The sequence below is a fragment of the Cricetulus griseus genome, chromosome 2 (genome assembly GCF_003668045.3).
Source record: "Cricetulus griseus strain 17A/GY chromosome 2, alternate assembly CriGri-PICRH-1.0, whole genome shotgun sequence".
NCBI classification, from domain to species: domain Eukaryota; kingdom Metazoa; phylum Chordata; class Mammalia; order Rodentia; family Cricetidae; genus Cricetulus; species Cricetulus griseus.
In genome coordinates, this window is record NC_048595.1 from 262,093,353 (window position 1) to 262,113,022 (window position 19,670).

The window sequence follows — 19,670 nt, forward strand, 5'->3', positions numbered from 1 at the left end:
TTGACCATATCTGGCTTTTTTTAAACGTGGGTGATGAGATTCGAACTCAGGTCCTCACACGTGCACAGCAAGCATTCTTATCACGGAACCATTCATTACCTATCTTTTAAAGTATGTGCTAATTGTCAAGGTGCTGCCTCTTATTCACTGAAGAGTATTCATTGAATACTCTTCAAAAATGGAGCTGTGTCCTTTGACTCTTTCCTCTGTGGTGAGTACAATGTTAAGCTTTTCAGTAGAAGGCCCCGGAGAGGCAGTGAAGAAGTGATGTTTGCCCTAGTGCCCTTATGCTTGCCACATCGGCAGCTCTCCAGCTTCTGCAGCACCAGCTGCTGGGATACTCAGTGACCAGTAGCACTTAAGAGAGCTGTTCCCTGGCACCTCCCCACCTCAAGGTGTACAGCAGAGTGCCTGAGGTGAGCTCTCTGACCAACTTCTTTTGACAACCCAGAAGACAACCTATGTGTCTCCACTGCCATGTCCCAGAGACTTCTCTACCGTCTTGTGCCATTGCTGTGCCCTCTTCAGCAAGGTCTGGAACTTGGCCCTCGAGCATTCATCTCAACCTCCGAGGGTTGTTCCTTCCCCCTGCCATTCGTGTATCCTTTAGAGTTCTCTTTACTTTTTATTAGCCAATTCTTTGTTGGCTTAATCCCTTATTATAATGAACAATTCTTTGTTTTATATGTTGCCTGTTCAAATTATAGTGTAGTTTGTCCTTCTTGATTGAATCCAGATAGACCTAGACTTCGAATGTCCTTGGGGTAGAATTCACTGGGAATCAATGACACTTTAGTATAAAGTAGTTTATTTTGTTTTCCTGGCACTGGAGAACAGTAAATACCTTGGGGGTGGGGTGAAGCTGGGAAACAGTAAGCAAGTGGGTAGGAAAATTCTAATACTGAACTTTGCCTATTTTACATTTGCTGTGGGCTGACAAGAACAGCTAAGTGTTATTCTTTACTTCACAGGAAATGTGTTTGGTTCCTCAGGGTCAGCATAATGGCACCAGCAAGAGTACTGGTTTCTCTGGTGAAGCCGCAGCCATTATCTTTGATAAGCTCAGTACATTTGCCTTTGTTGCTTTATTTCTTAGTCACACATCAAAGTTGCTGCCACAGAAGACAAAGTTCCACTGAGCAAGGCCAGTTTAGCCCCTCAGCATGCATTAGCTCCTCCAGACAGGGCACTGGACACTCCTGACTGCAAGGAAACCTCAGGTCCATGAGCCTTCAGACAAGGAAGTGCCTCCACTAAGGGATGAATGGTGCAGCCTGTCTCTGGGGCTTTTGAACACAGGAAAGTCCATGTGGTCCTGATGCAGGGCTGGAGTGGGAACAAGATGACAGCTGTCCCTTCCAACTTAAAGCCTTTGTATCAATTCATCTGCATAATTAACAACAGTCCATGCGGAAGGTGGAATGTCCTCTCTTCCTTCTCTCACAGCCACTGCCTCCTGAATCTGAACCCCAGTCCTCCTCTTGTGAGGGTATACAAATAATGCCCTAACCATCACTGGACAGGTCCTTGGAAGCATGAAGTTGTCTCAAAAGTCCTTCCACTCCCCTGAGGGGTATTGTCCCCTCACTTTGCTCTGCTTGCCACTTCCTGGTGCATGACCCCACCTCCACCACCCTTTCTGATCCAAGATGGAGAGCTGGTTAGAACATACAAGAAAGAGAACAGGCGAAATTCAACATTATCCATTCTACTGGCAGCTAATACATCTCCACGTCACTCCATCCCCAAATCCATTTCTCTCTAGTGCCATGGTACCACACAAGGCCTTGCCCAACAGGCCCAAGAGAGCTAATGCTGTTTCGATGAGTCACCAGCCCCACACCTGAACTGGGTCTCATGGCCATCTGTCCATCCTCTTTGCTGCTAAGAATTGTTTGAAAGAGAGCTGAGTAGAAAACACTCACAGAATCCATCATTATGTAGGCTGGTATTAGTCCCAGAGAAAAAGCTGGGACATCTACGGTTAAGGGAGGGGGGCTCCTTAGCACACAATACATTTTAGCAATCAGAGCCAGAATCCAAACGCATAATAAGGAGAGGCGAGTGGAAAATGCTTATAATAGTCATATTTTAAATGCCTCCTTTCCTGCCAATCTTACATCCTTTCCCAGAGATGCAAAAGCTGCCCACTCTGCCAGCCCCTTGCCAGCTGCCAGCTGTTACTTCCCTGGAAAAAGGGTCAGAAGGCTGCTGGGAGCTAATAGCCAGCCAGAAGCTGCGCGTGAGAAGTGTCCCTCGTGGGTTGGAGCTGCTGGCTGATTGTCAGGCAAGACCTACAAGTCCTGGTTTGATAAAAGCCAGCTATAGATTTCAAGCCTTCTTTCTCTCTTTTTTTTTTCTTTTTCCATTTGTGCTCTGAAATTGTCATGCACTCCAAATGGCACTCAATGAGCACACAGGCCTTTGTTCTGCCTTGTTAGGCACCAACACTTACAGTCCTTTCTAGACAGTCACTTGGCAGGGTGGGGAGTAGGGTGAGGTGACATGGGGTAAGGCAGGAGGTGGGGCTGGGAGGTGGGGAAGCCAGAAGATGCCCCTTGGCATCTGTGCAGTCCTGAAGAGGATACAGGCTAGAGTGCTTCCTGCTCATCTGAGAGAGAGCCTCAGATTCTGGTGGTTTCTGTGACAGCTGGGGCGTGGGGGTGGCCTGTGCTGGCAGGTTAGTAAGGATTTATTGACTGGGCACCCTGAAATGAATTGAGTCACCAGCCACGTGCACCAGGCACAAAACCCAAAGCTTCCTCTGCTCCCAACTGTTTCTGTAGGCCAGCAATCAAGAGTTCCCTTCTCTGAGCTCTGGATTGCATGAGGTCAGATCAGGGGAAGGTGGCAGTGGGGATGCTGCACAATGGTGTGTGTGCCCTAAATTCAGATGCTCTGGGGCTGCTGTGTGCAATGCATCAACAGTGAAAAATAAACAGCCAGCAGAGGCTGGCTTTGAGTTGAGGCAAGCACACAATAAATTTCAACTGCTGCAATTAATTGCTTGCTGCTTATTGTGAAGAATAATCCCAGGGAGAGCGCTGGTTCGCTCTCCATCAAAAGACAGGTGAAATCAGAAAGCAGCAAAATATTTGGGGTCTGTAATGGGGGGTGCTTACCTATGAGCAAGCCTTGATACTGCACCCCAGGGAGAGGCCCCTTCTGCTGCCTGGGCACAGCTGTGTCACAACAGTGTCTCTGTGCTGGCCCTCCCAGCCCTCTGTCTTCACCTGCCCCCATCTCGGGGCTCCCTGGGGATGGGTGGATGTGGGAAGGTGCCTTGCCTGCAGAGGTAGAGGATAAAAGGACTCAAGATCCTCCTGAGGTGTTCTTAGGTCGTGATAAAAAGTATACATACACAATCCTTATGGGGTTGTTTTTTGGTTTGGGTTTTTTGTTTGTTTGTTTGTTTTGTTTTGTTTTTGTCTATCTCCAAGTGTTCAGTTCAGTGACATTAAGAATATTCATGCTGTGTGGTACAGCCATTGTCATTATCCATTACTAAAGTCAAAACAGTCCATTAATAGATAGTCCCCCATCTCTCTTTTCTCAACTCCTGACAGCAACTACCTTTGTGTATCTGGGAAGCTGATATTTATTATTCTCTCTCTCTCTCTCTCTCTCTCTCTCTCTCTCTCTCTCTCTCTCTCTCTCTGTGTGTGTGTGTGTGTGTGTGTGTGTGTGTGGTTTGTTTATGGGTACACATGTATCACAGTGTCAGAGGACAGAGGACAACTTTGAGGGGGTCTCTCTTTTCTCGGTGGGATCTGCTTGCATGGTAAACACCTTTACCCACTGAGCCGTCTCTCCAGCCCAGCATCGTAGTCTACAGGCTCTTCTGTGTTGTTAGTGAGTCAGAATGCAACTCTTTTTAAAAGCCCAGTCCACTGTATGTATGTGCCTCATTCTGTGGTCCATCTGCTGGTAGACGTTTCAGTGTTCATACTGTTGGGCTATTGAGAATGATGTTCCTTTGAACATGGGCACACACACACAACTGTCCGAGCACCTGCTTTCAAGTCTTGGGGCTGAACCCAGAAGTGGAGTTACCAAACTATTTCCTGATTTCTGTTTATTTATTTTGACAGTCACTCCACGTAAATAAAGCACAAGGATGGTATTGGTCTTAGTGATAAGTGGCCATCTATGGAATTACTAAGTCTTTACAGGACCTGGTTGGCTATAAAAAGAGTCAGAAATAGTTGAGAGGGTATTGCCAATGTGTCAAGGAGAGGGACTGGACAACACTAGCTGATAAAGCTGCATGATCCTTGTCTTCCTGTGTGGTGCCGAGATGTGGGTTGGAGACCCTGAACGGAGAAGAGGGCTCTGGAAACAGGGCAACACCAGGTGAAAGCTGACCACAGAGATCTTTGCTTAGGTGTGGATGCCAGGCTGATTTCTGACACCACACTGTCCATTTTAAACCATTTACTTGCCCCTCCAGGAACTGAAATACCCCTCTACTGACCCCTAAAACCTCCAGCCATAATCTGTTACATATGACAAAATTACAATGGTGGCCTTTGGGCAAATAGGAAGACTGCTAGGAACAGTGAGGCAGGGGGCAGCCTTCTAAACCCGGGTGGGACGGGGAGCTGCATCCATATTTTGTGGAAGCAGGAATTCAGACTAGGAAGTAGCTCTGAGGCACTTCAAAAATTCTACAGAGTGAGGTAGGGGCTGTAGCCCCTTAGAGTGACTCCAGAAATAAAAAAGTATTCGGGGCTTTTAGGTGTGTAGAGGACACAGGCCTTTGCACTGTGAAGTGCGGCCGGCCGCTAGCTGCTGCATCTGACCTGAGGGAAAATGCCAAGTCATGCCTTGTCAGGAATCTCTGCTCGCGGAATGTCCAATGGGCCTCAGTCAGGACTCATACTCTGTGAGTCAAGTTTGGCAAATGTTCAGCCGGACAGTACTGTGCTGGTTTCAAAGCACCAGGAGTCACCCGGGCAGCTAAGATTAGATCTAGCCTCTCCTTGCTGAGTACTACATGGGTCAAACAAGGCCCTCCCAGGGCAGTGCAGTCTCCAGTTCAGGGCAGAGACTGGCCCTGGGATGTGGACTTAGGATAGACTTGAAGGGAATCTAGCCAGCCTGAGAGCGGGAAACAGGCTTGCCCTTCCCCCATTCTCTCTGCCTTGCTAAAAACCATTAGATTACATTCCTAAAGCTAGCCACCAAGGTCTATTTCCATATTTGGCCACTTCCTCCTCTTGAGGCTGACCACCAAGTCCTGCTATTAAAGTCTGGCAATCAAAATCCCCCTTTGGCTCACCTAATTAACATGCCCAACTAAAATTAAACACCTCATCCTCACGTGGGCTTCCCCTTTTCCCTTTATAAACTGCATTGCCTGTGGGTCACGTCTGTCTCCTCTCTACCCAGAGGCTGTCCTTTGTCCCCCTCTCCCTTGTCCCCTTCCCCTTCTCCCACATCTTCTATCTCCCATTCTCTGCCCTTTGTCCCTCTGGGACAAATAAATCTGTGTTGTGCTGAGTTCTGGAGGTATAAGATGGTAGGCGGGGCTTGGCACTCTGCTGCCTGTGAAGACCTCAGAGACCCTTGAGCTGCTGCTGCCTCAGGGGGGTTCTGATCTCCCCCCCCCCTCTCTCTCTCTCTCTCTGGCCACAGGATGAGACATCCATGGACAGTGCTGTCTTTGAACACTGGCTCTTCAGAAGGAAAAAATGTATGCCAATTTCCATAGTGTAAATATTTCTCCCATAGCTCATTTCAGACAACCATTACGAAGTTTAAAGATGTGCAAAGTCAAAACAGCATGGTGACATTTAGATGTAATCCCTGCCCTTGGGAGGTGACCATAGGAGGATCAGGAATTCTGGATTGTTTTTGACTACATTGTGAGTTCAAGATTACCCTTGGCAAAACAAAACCCCTTCCAGGGGATGGTGGCATGTGCCTTTAAGCCCAGCACTTAGGAGGCAGAGACAGGAGGATCTCTGTGAGTTTCAGGCCAGCATCATCTACACTGTAAGTTCCATGCCAGCCAAAGCTACAAAATGAGAATCTGTCAAACAAACAAACAAACAAACAAACAAAAAACAAAAAGCAAAGTTACAAACAAGCAAAAACCCCACACAAAACCAAACAATAGATCTGTAGCCTGGGCTTTCATGGTCCTGTAAGCCTGTTAGCCTTGGCTCGAGGCAATAGAAGGTGTGAGAGAAGAGAGACTCAACCCTTGCTTGGGGTGAAAGAAGAGAGAGGATATCAGAGATTCAGCCTGCTGGGAACATCCCAATCAGCAACTAAACCACAGCCAAGTGGTTGCCTGGACAATGTTAGAAAAGGATGTAGATTCTGGGGTTTCCAGGGACCCAGCTGCCTCGAATCCCGGTCCATCCTTCCTAGGATGTTGCTGTCACCACGTGGTCAATAATAGCTCCTCATTCTGCTCATGTTCCAGCCTGTGATGGAGGAAGAAAAGACATGGTATGCGACTCCAGAGCCCCACACTCCATGTCTCAAATCTCAGGACATATGACCATGCCTAGCCACACATTCCTCTAGTCTCACTGATCAGGACATGTGACCATGCCTAGTCACTGGGAAGGATGAAGAATGCAGTCTTTCTCCTGAGTAGTAGTTTATCTGACTAACTGTTCTATGACTTTGGCGGGAGTAAAGAATGGGTATTGATGTTCAGCTGTTAGCCTCCTGGTGAAGGCCAGTGACCTTATCTCCCAGGAGGACCCAGGTGAACATGGTGGAGGAGGGTGGGTTGGCACATCGTCCAGGAACAAGGGGGCCCATGAAGGCTGTTCCCACAGAGGTCAGAAAAGCCAGTGTGAACCTCAGGGCTTATTCTCACTAAACAGGGAAGCACACTACACAGGCTTCTCTAGAGACCAAACCCAAAGAAAAGGAGAGACAAGTACAGGAGGGCTCTGAACTGTTCCTGGAAGGCCCTAACTGGACTGAACAAAAAGAGCTTGAGTTACCCTGTGTGTGTGTGTGGGGGGGGGGTCATTTAGAGCTCAGAGGACAACTTCAAGTGTCCTTCCTTGAGTACTGTCCACCAGCGAGACAGTCTCACTGACCTGAAATTGCCAAGTGAGCCAGGCTAACTGGCTAGAATGCCTCAGGGAACTTCTGTCTCCACTTCCTTGGCATTGGAATTGCAACCATGAACCCCCAAGCCTGGCATTTTTTTTTAAACATGGGTCCAGGAGATCAAAATCTGCCCCGAAAGCCCACAAGGCAGCCAGAGCTATCTCCCCAGCCCCTGGGTTAACTCTCACAAGGAGCATGGGGCCTTTCCTCTTAGTCCAGTTTCCCAGGGGTGGGGGGCACCATAGGAGTTTTGGGGTTTGGGGGCATGCATAATGTAAAAATACAATTTCTCTCCATCTCTCTCTGCCTCTCTGTTTCTGTCTGTTTCTCTCCATCTCTGTCTCTCTGTCTCTGTCTTGATGTCTCTTTCTTTGCTCTGTCTCTCTCCCTCTTTGCCTCTCTGTCTCTGTCTCTATCTCTCCCTCTCTCTGCCTATGTCTCTCCCTCTGTGTGTGTTTCTCTTTGTCTATCTCTCTCTCCCTGTGTGTGTCTCTCTCTTTGTCTCTGTCCCTCCCACCCTCCCACCTCTGTCTCAGTGTAATCTTCCTGGCCTCTGTATGTAAGCTGCAATTCTAAGAACATCTCTTTATAGATAGCACCACTAGCTGTGTTTACTCTTACTTCTCCATGCAGCCTGCCAAGTAGGCAGAGCTGAGAGAGGAAAATCTCTTAACTTAATGGAATACACAATTTCTCTTCTTCTAGGAAGGCATCAGTCTCCAGGCACCAAGCTTAGAGAGTGAGGACGACTCTGCTGAAACTCAGGTTTTCATGTTATGATCTCTAAGATCAGTTTGTCCCCAGAGGGGCCACTAAGCAAGGCAGAGCAGAGCCGAAGAGAGGCCAAAGGGGAACTGGGGTTTCCCTTTGTGGATTCTTGGTCTCATTAATAAAATAATTTCAACTAGACTCAGGGGGAAGCTTAAAGACTATTTTATTGGAGCCTGAGAGTAAACCACAGGGCCAGCGAGCTATAAACCTTGACAGCTGCCTGGAGGAGGGAGATGGAGGAGGGAGATGGAGAGGGAATCACAGTTGCCTGGAGGAGGGAGGTGGAGGAGGGAGATGGAGAGAGAATGACCTGCCTTTTGAGTCAGGGTTCAAGAGAGTAGGTAGGTTCAGCAAGGGAGGGTGACAAGCAGCTGGGTGTGGTAGGGGTTGAAGAAAGAGTGAGAGTATATGGAGAACCAATGCAAACATTACGAGGACTTGGCCAGTATCCAAAGAAGAGAGGGGGTGGGGTGGGGCTTACATTTTTTTTTTTTTTTTTACTTAGAACTGAGGATAACAGGCAGTCTTAGCAGTAAAGATCTGTAAACAGCTGAATTGGGGTGCTTCTGGGGGTATCCATACATTATCTCATTGAGGGGATAATTATCTTCCTATCTCCAGCATCTTCAGGTGAAAGGCTTTCCCGAGGGGTAGCCTCCTGGTGATTGACAGGCCCAACTGGATTCACTCTTAAATGAGAAGACAATTGTGATATCTTGGGCAGTTTAGACTGTGAGTTCTCTACCCAGGACCAGAGAGAGAACTCAGATTCAATTCTTCTGACCAGGAGGAAGTAGCTGTCTCTTCATGGGCTTCAACAAAGCTATCTAACACTTTTGCAATTGGCCTCTTCTCAGCTGTGTCCTCATCCTCATAAGCATGGACGTCTCTCTGATTGGTATTACATTCTCTGACATTCAAGAAATCCTTAGTCAATGATTAGCATAAAAATTCATCTCATTGCTATGCATGAATATTTTAGTACTATCTACTGTTGAGTTGAGTTGTTTCTCTTACAGTGTTGACTCAGATCAAATTCAGGTATGCCAGTTGAGTTGTGCATTCATTTAATATTTATTAAGGTGACAGTAGCTAATCTCTATTGAGTGAAACACCAGACAAAGCACACAGGGCATTTCGTTTACTCTCATGACAGCCTCAAGGGCTTCAGGGTACACATGTGCAGTCTGAGCTGGCAAGAAGGGTGTGAGAGATTTGGCGGAGCTTCAGGCTACACTGTCCCTCCTCAGGAAGCTGTGAGCTAGAAATAAAGCTCCATACCCCACAAAGGTGACAGTCAGGCTGGTGCATTTGTCTCTGTGGTGACCCACGGCACAGACACCTCATTTGTTACCCATTGCAGAGAGTAAGAAACAGAGGTGAGGTTGGCAATGTTAAACTTACCAAGGTCATACACAGGCAGGGGGTGGTATATGGTCTCAACCAGGAAGCCTGTGTCAGGAACAAGCTCTGAACCTGGGTACTGTTGGCACAGTGTCACTCCTACTCCCTAGGACTGCTGTCTTGAGTCAGAAGCACCTAAAAGACACCCATGCACATACATGTCTGCCTTACACATTGCATGGCGTTCTATGCCAGCCATGCATTAAAAAAAAAAAAAAAATCATTGCTCAGGCTCTGTGGACAGAGATGTACAGCTGCCAAGCCCAGCTGCTTGGAATTTTACCATGCAGCAAGCAGAGAACAGGAATGGAGAGCTGTTGGGAAAATGACACCCTAAGGAAATCAGCCCCCTGCATTCCTTTTCCTGGGTGTGAATAGTTCTGATGACAAACCAGAGTCTGGAGTGTGGAAATCAGGAGTCAAAGCTTGCTCAATCGGGAGGGTTTAATGTAAACTGCCTGGCCACTTAGCTCCCCTGCCTTGCACTTCACATCTCTGTGAAGCCCTGCAGATCGGCCTGTCCATTAAATAGGCCTCCCTCTAACACAGCCTAAAGCTTCTGCCATTTAATGCATTTCTTGGGTTTGGTTGCCCTACCTGCCACCGATCCCCTCTGATCCTTCCCCTCTTGCTCTCTGATGCCTGAAAGTCCTTCAATAGGAAACAAAGCCTTTCATTTCATAGAAGGTGATGAAGCTTAAAATGCAAGCGCCCCTTGGAGAGGCTGTCCATTGATTCAAATTCACACCATGGATTCGTATAAATGAGTGATCAGGTGCCCCTCCCCCACCCAGCGTATTCTGATGAGAGAAAGGCAGGGGAGGAAACATGAGCACCAGAAAAATCAAGTATTGGAGGAAGGGCACAGCAAAGAGAAACCAGGGCTCCCCAAGACCAATCTCTGTGGCACTGGCCCATGCCTGGTGTCCTGGGCTTCTCCCTGAGTGGGAACTGTACGGTCAGGTGCCAAGGAGATGGTGACACACAGGGAGTGGGGCGGGGTTTTCATGTATAACTCGGCAAGCTACTGAGCTTCCTGCACCTTATGAGAGTCACGGAGCCTACTTCAAGGACCACTGTAGGGTTCTTTGTTAACAGTGGTGAAGTACACATAAGGACATTCTCCATCCAGCCATGTTTAGGGATATAGTTCATAGCATGAGGGCCATTTTTTAGTTCTGTGACCATCAGCACTGCAATATGTCTCCAAATGTCTTTTCATCTGAAAAGACTACTCTAGGCGCCTCATGTAAGTAGTTCACACGTTTGTCTGTCTGGGACTAGCTTATATTACAGAGCAGATGTTCTCGGGTTCATGTGTGTTGTAGCATGTGTCATGTCCTCATTCCTTTTTAAGTCTCATCAATGTTCTACCGTGTGTATGCACTGCATTAGTAATTATAATGGTGCTACTATAAAGACTGGGGTGTGGATATCTGCTCAAACATTAATTTCCAATTCCTCTGGACACATGCAATTGCTGGATCATATGGTGACTTCAGGAAGGAATATGCTGTAGCCGATAGCACATTACCATTTTACATCCCCACCAACAGTGTTCAAGAATTCCAAATGTCAACAAGTAACCCTACTAATACCTATTATTTTTAATTGTGGGTTTTTGTTGTTGCTGCTGCTATTATTTGTCTTTGGGGGCCAACATCTCATGTAACTCAGGTGGGCCTTGAGCTCATTGTGGAACCAAAGCTAACCTTGAATTCCTGATCCTCCTGCCTCCACCTCCCAGGTGCTAGGATTTCAGACATATGTCACTATGCTGGGCTTCATCCTAACTTTTTATGTGAACTGAATAACGCTGCCTGTGGGCATATCCAGAAGCCAATCAATTGTGTGATTCTAACTACAGAAGACTGGGAAAAATACAGGGCTGGATGTCAAGACTTACACAATGGGTCACACACCAAAGAGTAGTAGAGATCCTCACTGTCCCTACTCTCTTAGAGTCAAGCTTCTCCACAAAAGTTCTTGCTGCCTCGACACTCTGCCTCCTCCTCTACTGGGCTCCATGCCATTTGGTCATCGCCCTTCTGCTCTTGTCTAATACACTTCCCTCATCTGATCCTCCCAGCTGTACTCAGCCTCCTTAGGAAGCAGAGCCTGGGACCTCTTTGCTACTTTCTTTTAGAGATCTGCTCTCTGGGAAAAAAACTTCTTGCTTTCCTTACAGAGAATCTACCCCTAGAGCCCACCTCATAAGGGGGCTCTGACACTCCATGTGTAAGGCAGGAAAGGTGTTGAGAATGGGCTGGTACCTGAGCAGTTTCTGAAACCTCTTGTCTGTTCTTTGTTGGCATGGACTAGGACCCTCACCAGAGCCAGGCGAGCATTGTACCACTGGGCAGAGCCACAGCACTCCAAGTGCATCTGAAGGTTAGCTACTAATAATCCGGTGGTTTTAACAGGAAGCCTTGTGTGTAGGGCTTACCCAAGAGACATGGCCCCAAACTTCGGATCCAAGGAACCACAGGAAGCCACCCAGGAGCGGATAATCTTTGGCTTTTAGAATGCTCTCATTCAAGTATGCAAATGTTTGGTAAAAAGACACTGGTTGCCTTGGCTTAACAGGCTATTTTGTAGCTGGACAAACCTGCTGTTCTCAGTATCCACCTCGTAAGAGAAGGAGATGAGTAAATCTGAACTTGGTAGGGGAAAGAGGCTAATCTTCATGTGGACCTGCACCTGTGACAAATGACAGCATTCCCTCTTACCTGAGTTTCAGTCACCTGCAGTTATGTGCATCAAATATGGCCTGAAAATATGAAATGGAAACTTTCAGAGACAAATGGTTCTTCCATTTTAAATTGTGCATCAGGGGCTTGTGAGAGAGTTCAGTGGGTAAAGGGGCTTGCTGCTAAGCTCCATGACCTGAGTTTGATCCCCAGGATTCACATGGTGAAAGGAAAGTACCAACTCCCAAAATTTGTCCTTTGACTTCATGTACACGCACGCTATGGGATGTACCCCACACATGTACACACATAAACAAAATGAATAAATGTAATTTTAAAAATTACAGCTGTGCCTCATCTGGATGGTGAGGTACTTACTGGTGAGGTGCTGGTCTGCCTGTCCCATCTACCTGTGACTCTTTGCTTTGTCTAGTCCCCTGGCTGAATACTCAACATGCCCATTAGTCACGTAGTAGCCTGGCTACCAGACTCTTGTGGTATAGCATAGCCCATATGTGGATTATTTCCCTTGACACTGTGACAAAATACCCAACAGAAGAAACTTAGAGAGGAGAGGATTGTTTAGGGGAAAACCATCCCAGTGAAGAAGCATGTTGGCTGGAGCTCTGACAGCTGCTCTGCTCAGGTTTGGTTTTTTTGGGGGGGCGGGGGAGATCTGGAAGCACAGAGGAAATGGCAGGGAAATGGAGAAGGTTGTAGCTCTCAAAGGCCTGACCCCAGTGACCCACCACATCCCCAAACAGCATCTCAGGTTCTAAACCAAGTGTTGACATTCATGAGGCCATGAGGGACATTTCCCATTCCAGCCATCTTTGTGTAGCTGATCAATGACATCAAAGAACAAAAGTAACAATGTTGATAATTTTATGCCTATATAACGTTATAACTTCTATTTTATTATTAGCTGTTGTTAATCTGCTGTGTCAGATTTATAAATTAAGTAATCATGGATATAAATGCATAGGAAAAAAACAGTATTTACAGGGCTTGGTATTCTGTGGTTCCAGATTTAGGAGTTTGGGATGTAGCTCTTGTGGGCTAAAGGGGGCTATTCTAGACTGAGAAATACACAAACAACAGATATTTCTTTATCTGAGTTCGGAGGCTAGGAAATCCAAGAATAGTGTTCCAGGAGATCTCATGTCTGCCGAGGGCCTTTCCCTCATGCGTATCGCCTTTTCTGTCTCCTCAGATGGTGAAAAGGTGGAGGCACATTTCTTTTTAGGTCACCAATCTCATTCGTCAGAGCTCTGCCCTCAGTATCTATGACTTCCTAACACTCTCTCATTGACAGTTCAGTCTCAAGATATGACTTGGGGAAGGGCACATTCAGATCATGCAGACCTCTTAGGAAGAGAGGCTGAGACTCACTCTCTGCTTCGAGTCTGTGATACCAAGCCCTTTGTTAGGTTCTGAAGGTCCTGATCCAGTCTGCCAACAGGACAGGAAACATGCCCAGAGAGGATGTCACCCAAAGGAAAGGGACACTTGAACAGGTAGCAACTGGAACCAGGGCCAGGTTGGGATGGTAGAGGTGAGACTGGGCCTGTGCTGCTTCCTCTCTAAACTGGAGCAGCTAAGCAGAGCAGGAGAGACTTACATGCAGTGGAGAGACTCAGAGTGCAGTAGACAGACTCAGTGTGCAGTGGAGAGATTCAGTGTGCAGTGGAGAAACTCATGGGCAGTGGAGAGATTTGTGGGCAGTGGAGAGACTCAGTGTGCAGTGGAGATAGTGTACAGAGGAGAGAGTCATGTGCAGTGGGGAGACTCATGTGCAGTGGGGAGACTCATGTGCAGTGGAGAGACTCATGTGCAGTGGAAAGACTCATGTGAACTGGAGAGACTCATGTGCACTGGAGAGACTCATGTGCAGTGGGGAGACTCATGCAGTGGGGAGACTCAGTGTGCAGTGGAGATAGTGTACAGAGGAGAGAGTCATGTGCAGTGGGGAGACTCATGTGCAGTGGGGAGACTCATGTGCAGTGGAGAGACTCATGTGCAGTGGAAAGACTCATGTGAACTGGAGAGACTCATGTGCACTGGAGAGACTCATGTGCAGTGGGGAGACTCATGTGCAGTGGGGAGACTCATGTGCAGTGGGGAGACTCATGTGCAGTGGGGAGACTCATGTGCAGTGGGGAGACTCATGTGCAGTGGGGAAACTCATGTGCAGTGGGGAGACTCATGTGCAGTGGGGAGACTCATGTGCAGTGGAGAGACTCATGTGCAGTGGAAAGACTCATGTGAACTGGAGAGACTCATGTGCACTGGAGAGACTCATGTGCAGTGGGGAGACTCATGCAGTGGAGAGACTCAGTGTGCAGTGGAGATAGTGTACAGAGGAGAGAGTCATGTGCAGTGGGGAGACTCATGTGCAGTGGGGAGACTCATGTGCAGTGGAGAGACTCATGTGCAGTGGAAAGACTCATGTGAACTGGAGAGACTCATGTGCACTGGAGAGACTCATGTGCAGTGGGGAGACTCATGCAGTGGGGAGACTCATGTGCAGTGGGGAGACTCATGTGCAGTGGGGAGACTCATGTGCAGTGGGGAGACTCATGTGCAGTGGGGAAACTCATGTGCAGTGGGGAGACTCATGTGCAGTGGGGAGACTCATGTGCAGTGGGGAGACTCATGTGCAGTGGGGAGACTCATGTGCAGTGGGGAGACTCATGTGCAGTGGAGAGACTCATGTGCGGTGGGGAGACTCATGTGCACTGGGGAGACTCATGTGCACTGGGGAGACTCATGTGCAGTGAGGAGACTCGTGCAGTGGGGAGACTCATGTGCACTGGAGAGACTCGTGTGCAGTGGGGAGACTCATGTGCAGTGGGGAGACTCATGTGCACTGGGGAGACTCATGTGCAGTGGGGAGACTCATGTGCAGTGGGGAGACTCATGTGCACTGGGGAGACTCATGTGCAGTGGGGAGACTCATGTGCAGTGGGGAGACTCATGTGCACTGGAGAGACTCATGTGCAGTGGAGAGACTCATGTGCACTGGGGAGACTCGTGTGCAGTGGGGAGACTGAGCCTCCCGTGCAGCAGGCTCTCCACCTTGTCTAATGGCTAATAGTCGGAACTCTCCATTGCCACTTCCGTCCATTTGAAAGCACCCCAAGAAAGTGTTGAGATGTTTCTGCTTGTATGTCCAGCACCCAATACATGTCAGGGCTGAGGCCAGTGTTGACTGAGGGTTGGGAGACTGGGGTGAATGTCCAGGGCAGGACAGATGCTGGAAGAATGGCTACTCCTGGGGAGTCTCCAGCCCATGCTTGATACTCGGTCCCTTTGAACAAGGTCCAGTCTCAGAGGAGAGCATGGTGGTGGCTATCTCCCTTTATACACGGTAGACCAAGTAGTTCTCTCTGCCTTTTCATGATTGTAACTGGAGCTTTAAAAATGGGAAAGTCAGGCTTCCTTCTCTTTTATTCCATAGATTAATGCTGAGCAGTAGGTGCTATGGTTTGGTTTATCTGATTTTGTGCAGAATTACCAAGTCTTCTAAACTACAGTCTCATGTTCATTATCTCTCAAATTCGTATGCTGAAATCTCACACCTACTTTATGGGCACTAGGAGTTAGGGCCTTTGAGAGGCAACTAAGTTGTCACAGCATGACCTCATGGATGGGGGTAGCACACCTGTAAAAGGGACCAGAGAGCACCTCAATGTGCCTCTACCATCTGAGGACAGATCAAGAAAGCCAGGAAGCAGGCTTTCCACCCATACACAATCTTCTAGTGGCTTGATTTTGGATTTCTAGCCTGCTAACCTTTAAGCAATAAAAGCATATGGCTTGAGTTATCCACTCTCTGGTATTCTGTTACAGCAATCTTATGGAGGTTTAAATGAGAGCGGCCCCTATAAGTCCATGTTTGAATACTTGGCCCCAGTCATGGAACTGTTTAAGATTGCTTAGGAGGTGTGGCCTTGATACATGAGGTTTATCACTGGGAGTGGGCTTTGAGGTTTCAAAACTGTACCATTCCGTCTCTCTCTCTCTCTCTCTCTCTCTCTCTCTCTCTCTCTCTCTCTCTCTGCTTTCCACTTGCTCATCAAGAAGTAAGCTCTCAGATGTTCCTGTCAACTTGGCTTTGCCCCACCCTCATGGACTCTAAGCCTTTGACACAGTAAGCCCAAATTAAACACTTTTTTTCTAAGTTGTCTTGGCTATAGTGTCTTGTCACAGCAATAGAGACACAACCAAGACAAGCCCTAACTAACAAAGACACAGACCCCCTGGGACGGGGCCAACATAAACCCTTCATTTATGTACTTCTACCAGGAGGGGGGATGTTGGCCCATATCTTGACTCCATGATCTGATATTTTCTACTTTGTCAGCAGCAATCTATGTGTAAACACAGACCCAGTGTGACTGGCACCGTCATATCGCTGCTCATTTATTGCTTTCTTCCTTCCCCTTTTGAGAACCGTCAAGAGTTGTGTAGAGAAAGTGAGATACTAAAGTTCCACTCAGACATATAGGCCAGAGCTGAGCAACCGAGGAAGGAAAGAGACAACCTGGAAGAGAGACAGCGCTGAGTTTGACTGCTCCACAAGTTAGCTGTGTGCCCTTCAAGAAGTTACTAGATGTCTCTGAGCCTTGTGTTCTCGAAGGTACAGTGGAAATGACAGCCACAGCAACTCACAGGACTGCTCTGGGGATTAAAGCTGCACAAAGGTCCTCAGGGAAGAACTGCTCCCTGGGAGTCTCCACATGAGCATCTGCACAGCAGTGGCAAGCATTGGGAACAGGAGGTGTTTATGTCCCAGACCTCAGGCGTGGCCTCTGTCATCTGGATTTCAGTCCAACCTCAGCAGGCATGCTCAGACAGAAGTTTCTCAGTCAGGGAGACTTCTATAAACAGTTTACATCCTTGGGCTGCTTTCCAGGAGGGGCCCAGTGCAGGCTCTGAGCAAGGAGCCATTATCCCATTCCCCAAGCTCAGGATGGATGGGGGTGGGGGGGCAGCAACTCGGTGCCTTTCCCACAGGCCCTCCTGTCACAGGTCTCAGTTCGTGGAGAACTGGAAGAAAAGGCTACCTTGACTCTCCTCATAGAAAGGGGTCCAAAGACAGAACTTTCCAGAAGCACCCCTGAGGCTCTCTATCCAGCCCATCTGAGGACAGCTATGAGGAAGGGAAACATCTTTCTCTCCTACTCCCCTTCCTCCCTCTCCCATGCCATTCTCTCTTTTCCTGTTCCATCCCCTAACTGATAGCTGCCACCCCCAACTATCCTGTTTCAGCCATTTCTCAAAGAATGTTGTTTCCCATGCCCTCAAAAGATCTGATAATAATTTTTGAAGCAGAAAATTCAAGGCCGAGGTAATAACTATGGGGAACAATAAGCCTGTGCTACTGGGTCCAGCTCCAGGCACTTCTGACTTGCTCATTCAACATGTGTCAAGGGCAATGTCTCTCTCTCTCTCTCTCTCTCTCTCTCTCTCTCTCTCTCTCTCTCTCTGTGTGTGTGTGTGTGACAGAGATAGAGATATCAGATATATTATCAAAAATAATGTTTCATTAAATTATTTCTCAGAGTCTCTTTTCCATGTTAATTTGTACAAATAACACAAATATTTGTTTTAACATCTACATAGTACCCCATTGTAAAAACACACCACAATATATTCCACCTTTATTATGATGGTTTAAAACCAAGCCTCATTCCCTTTGTTTATAATGTGTGGAGCAACTTGCTGCAATGTAGTACTTGGGGAGCCCTGGTATAGCCTGGCTGGGGCATTCTAGGACAGTCAGGTCCAAGGGTGGTTCAGTATGAGACACCGTCTATAGGTGGGCAAGCCCAACAGCTGGAATGCAGCAGAGAGCCCTGCTAGCTGGTGACATGACTGACACCTAGACAGGATCCCATCATCCCCCAAATGCAGTGGAAATCACCTGGCTTAATATTATCCCCATACATTGCTGTGGCATCATCCTGCCTCCAGGATCCCCCTTTGTGTCATAAAATTTGTAGGCTACTGAATAAACAAAGGGAAAGGAAGAAATAAACTTAAGATCGTGAAATGAGAAGCCAGAGAGGGGGTGTGGTGTGGTGTGTGTGTGTGTGTGTGTGTGTGTGTGTGCGTGTGCGTGTGTGTGTGTGTGTGTGTGTGTTTATACTCCTGCAAGGGCTGTAGGCAGTGAATCAGTGAGTTCTTGCTCCTTAGTTATGGGCAGCAAATCTGTTTTAGGCAGTTAAAGGACACGGTGAAAAACTCTTGCTTCATATTCCTTCCCACTATCAGGCTCCAGTCTTCTGGTTTGAAACTGCTAATGAATACGCAGTCTGAACACTCAAGTTCAATCTCCCTGAAACCCCTTCTCAGGCACCGCAGTAACCCCGAGGCCGGGGCATTCCTCACAGTTTCTTATCTGGGTGGTAAAATCAGGTCGCCGCCTAATTGGTTGCTGACTCTCTCTCTCTGGTAAATGAAGGAGGTTTCTGTTTTAAGAAATAAAGAGACTTCTCAGCGGTTGATTCACTGCCCACGGGAGCCAGCGGAGCAGAGGCTTCCTCTCCCTAGAGATTTGCATACAACATCCACTTCCTGCTTCACAGCCTGCTCTACCACTTACCTGGACCTGGAGAGGGCGAGGGAGGTCTGAGCGGCCCAAGGTGGAGCCCCAGAGCGGAGCCAGCGACCACCCCCCGGGCCTGCCTGTCTGTGGCGATCAGAGGTGAGTGATCTCACCTGCTTTGACCTCTTTAACCACTCACGAGCTTTCCAGTCCACTGCCTTCTCCTTTGCCAGAATCTTCCGGCCTTACTTTCCTCCGCCCTCATCTCCCCACCTTTACCGTGTTCATCTGGAGAGCAGCTTTGAGCTGAGACTATGACAGAGCCCCAGTAAGAAATGTGGCTCCGGTTTAGGGTTTCAGGCAGGCCGAGCTGAGGTTAACTCTTCAATGAGAGGGGCATACTACTACCAAGCTACTCTTAGCGTCTCCTCGGGTTTCCACCAAGAAATCAAGCGACATAGTGAGTTCAAGGCTAGCCTGGGCTATGTAGAAAGAGCTTGTCTTTTAAAAATATCAAAACTTTCTCCGAGAAGGGTAGCAAGCATTAAGTAATTGGCTTCCAGCCCCAGACACGTCAGTGGCAGAGCGGGAAGGCCAACTCCCAGTTTTTCTCTGTCCTGGTTTTATGCTGGGAAAAAAAAAAAAAAATCAGCATCAGGGTCAGGAAGTGCTCGACACCCCCACCCCCACCCTTCTCCATTCCAGGCATTTGCTGGGTCTGGACGGTGCTGGGGGACGCCAGGGGGAAAAAACGCTTGATCTTAAAGCCACCTTGTTGTGACTTCCTAGTTCACAGTGGCCTCTTAGGCTACAGAGACTGTTTTCTAAGGGAGTGAGTGAAAAGAGACCAAATTAGTAATTTAAAAAGAGGTCAGAAAACTTGGTTCCAAGTTCTCCCTCCACTTTGTGTGAGTCCATCTCTTAGGCAATTCTCTTTGGCTCCCAGAAGACTGGATTTCTTCATCTGCTGTGTGTGTGTGTGTGTGTGTGTGTGTGTGTGTGTGTGTGTACTAACATGATTATGTCTAAATTCCTTTCTAACAAAACAAGGCCAGGGCAGTCCCAGAAGGGTACCGTATTGGGTGGTCTTAGAAGACATGTTTTGTTTACCCATTATTACACATAAATTTTACCTTTGCTACTAGTCCATTAGGAAGGCCTTTGCTTTTTAC

At 47.8% G+C, this 19,670-nt stretch overlaps 1 protein-coding gene and 2 long non-coding RNA genes across 4 annotated transcripts in view; 2 read left to right on the forward strand and 1 right to left on the reverse strand.

Moving 5' to 3' along the window:
• Positions 1-797: 797 nt before the first annotated feature.
• Positions 798-12,249, reverse strand: LOC113834285. Its single transcript, XR_004768441.1, has 3 exons — positions 11,985-12,249; positions 9,256-9,390; positions 798-6,434 (listed from the first exon to the last, which is right to left on the reverse strand). It is a non-coding gene; the product is annotated as an uncharacterized LOC113834285 (long non-coding RNA).
• LOC118238358 lies at positions 10,141-12,289 on the forward strand. The gene is made up of 2 exons (XR_004768443.1): positions 10,141-10,504; positions 11,578-12,289. It is a non-coding gene; the product is annotated as an uncharacterized LOC118238358 (long non-coding RNA).
• A 5,876-nt stretch (positions 12,290-18,165) lies between these two features.
• Traf3ip2 (TRAF3 interacting protein 2) overlaps positions 18,166-19,670 on the forward strand; it is a 44,756-nt gene continuing 43,251 nt past the window's right edge. Inside the window, exon 1 of one of the 2 annotated variants that reach the window (XM_027402159.2) lies at positions 18,166-18,657. The gene's annotated coding sequence lies outside the window, so the exon portion shown is untranslated. The remainder of the gene's footprint in view (positions 18,658-19,670) is intronic. The other variant, XM_027402158.2, reaches the window with a different exon arrangement.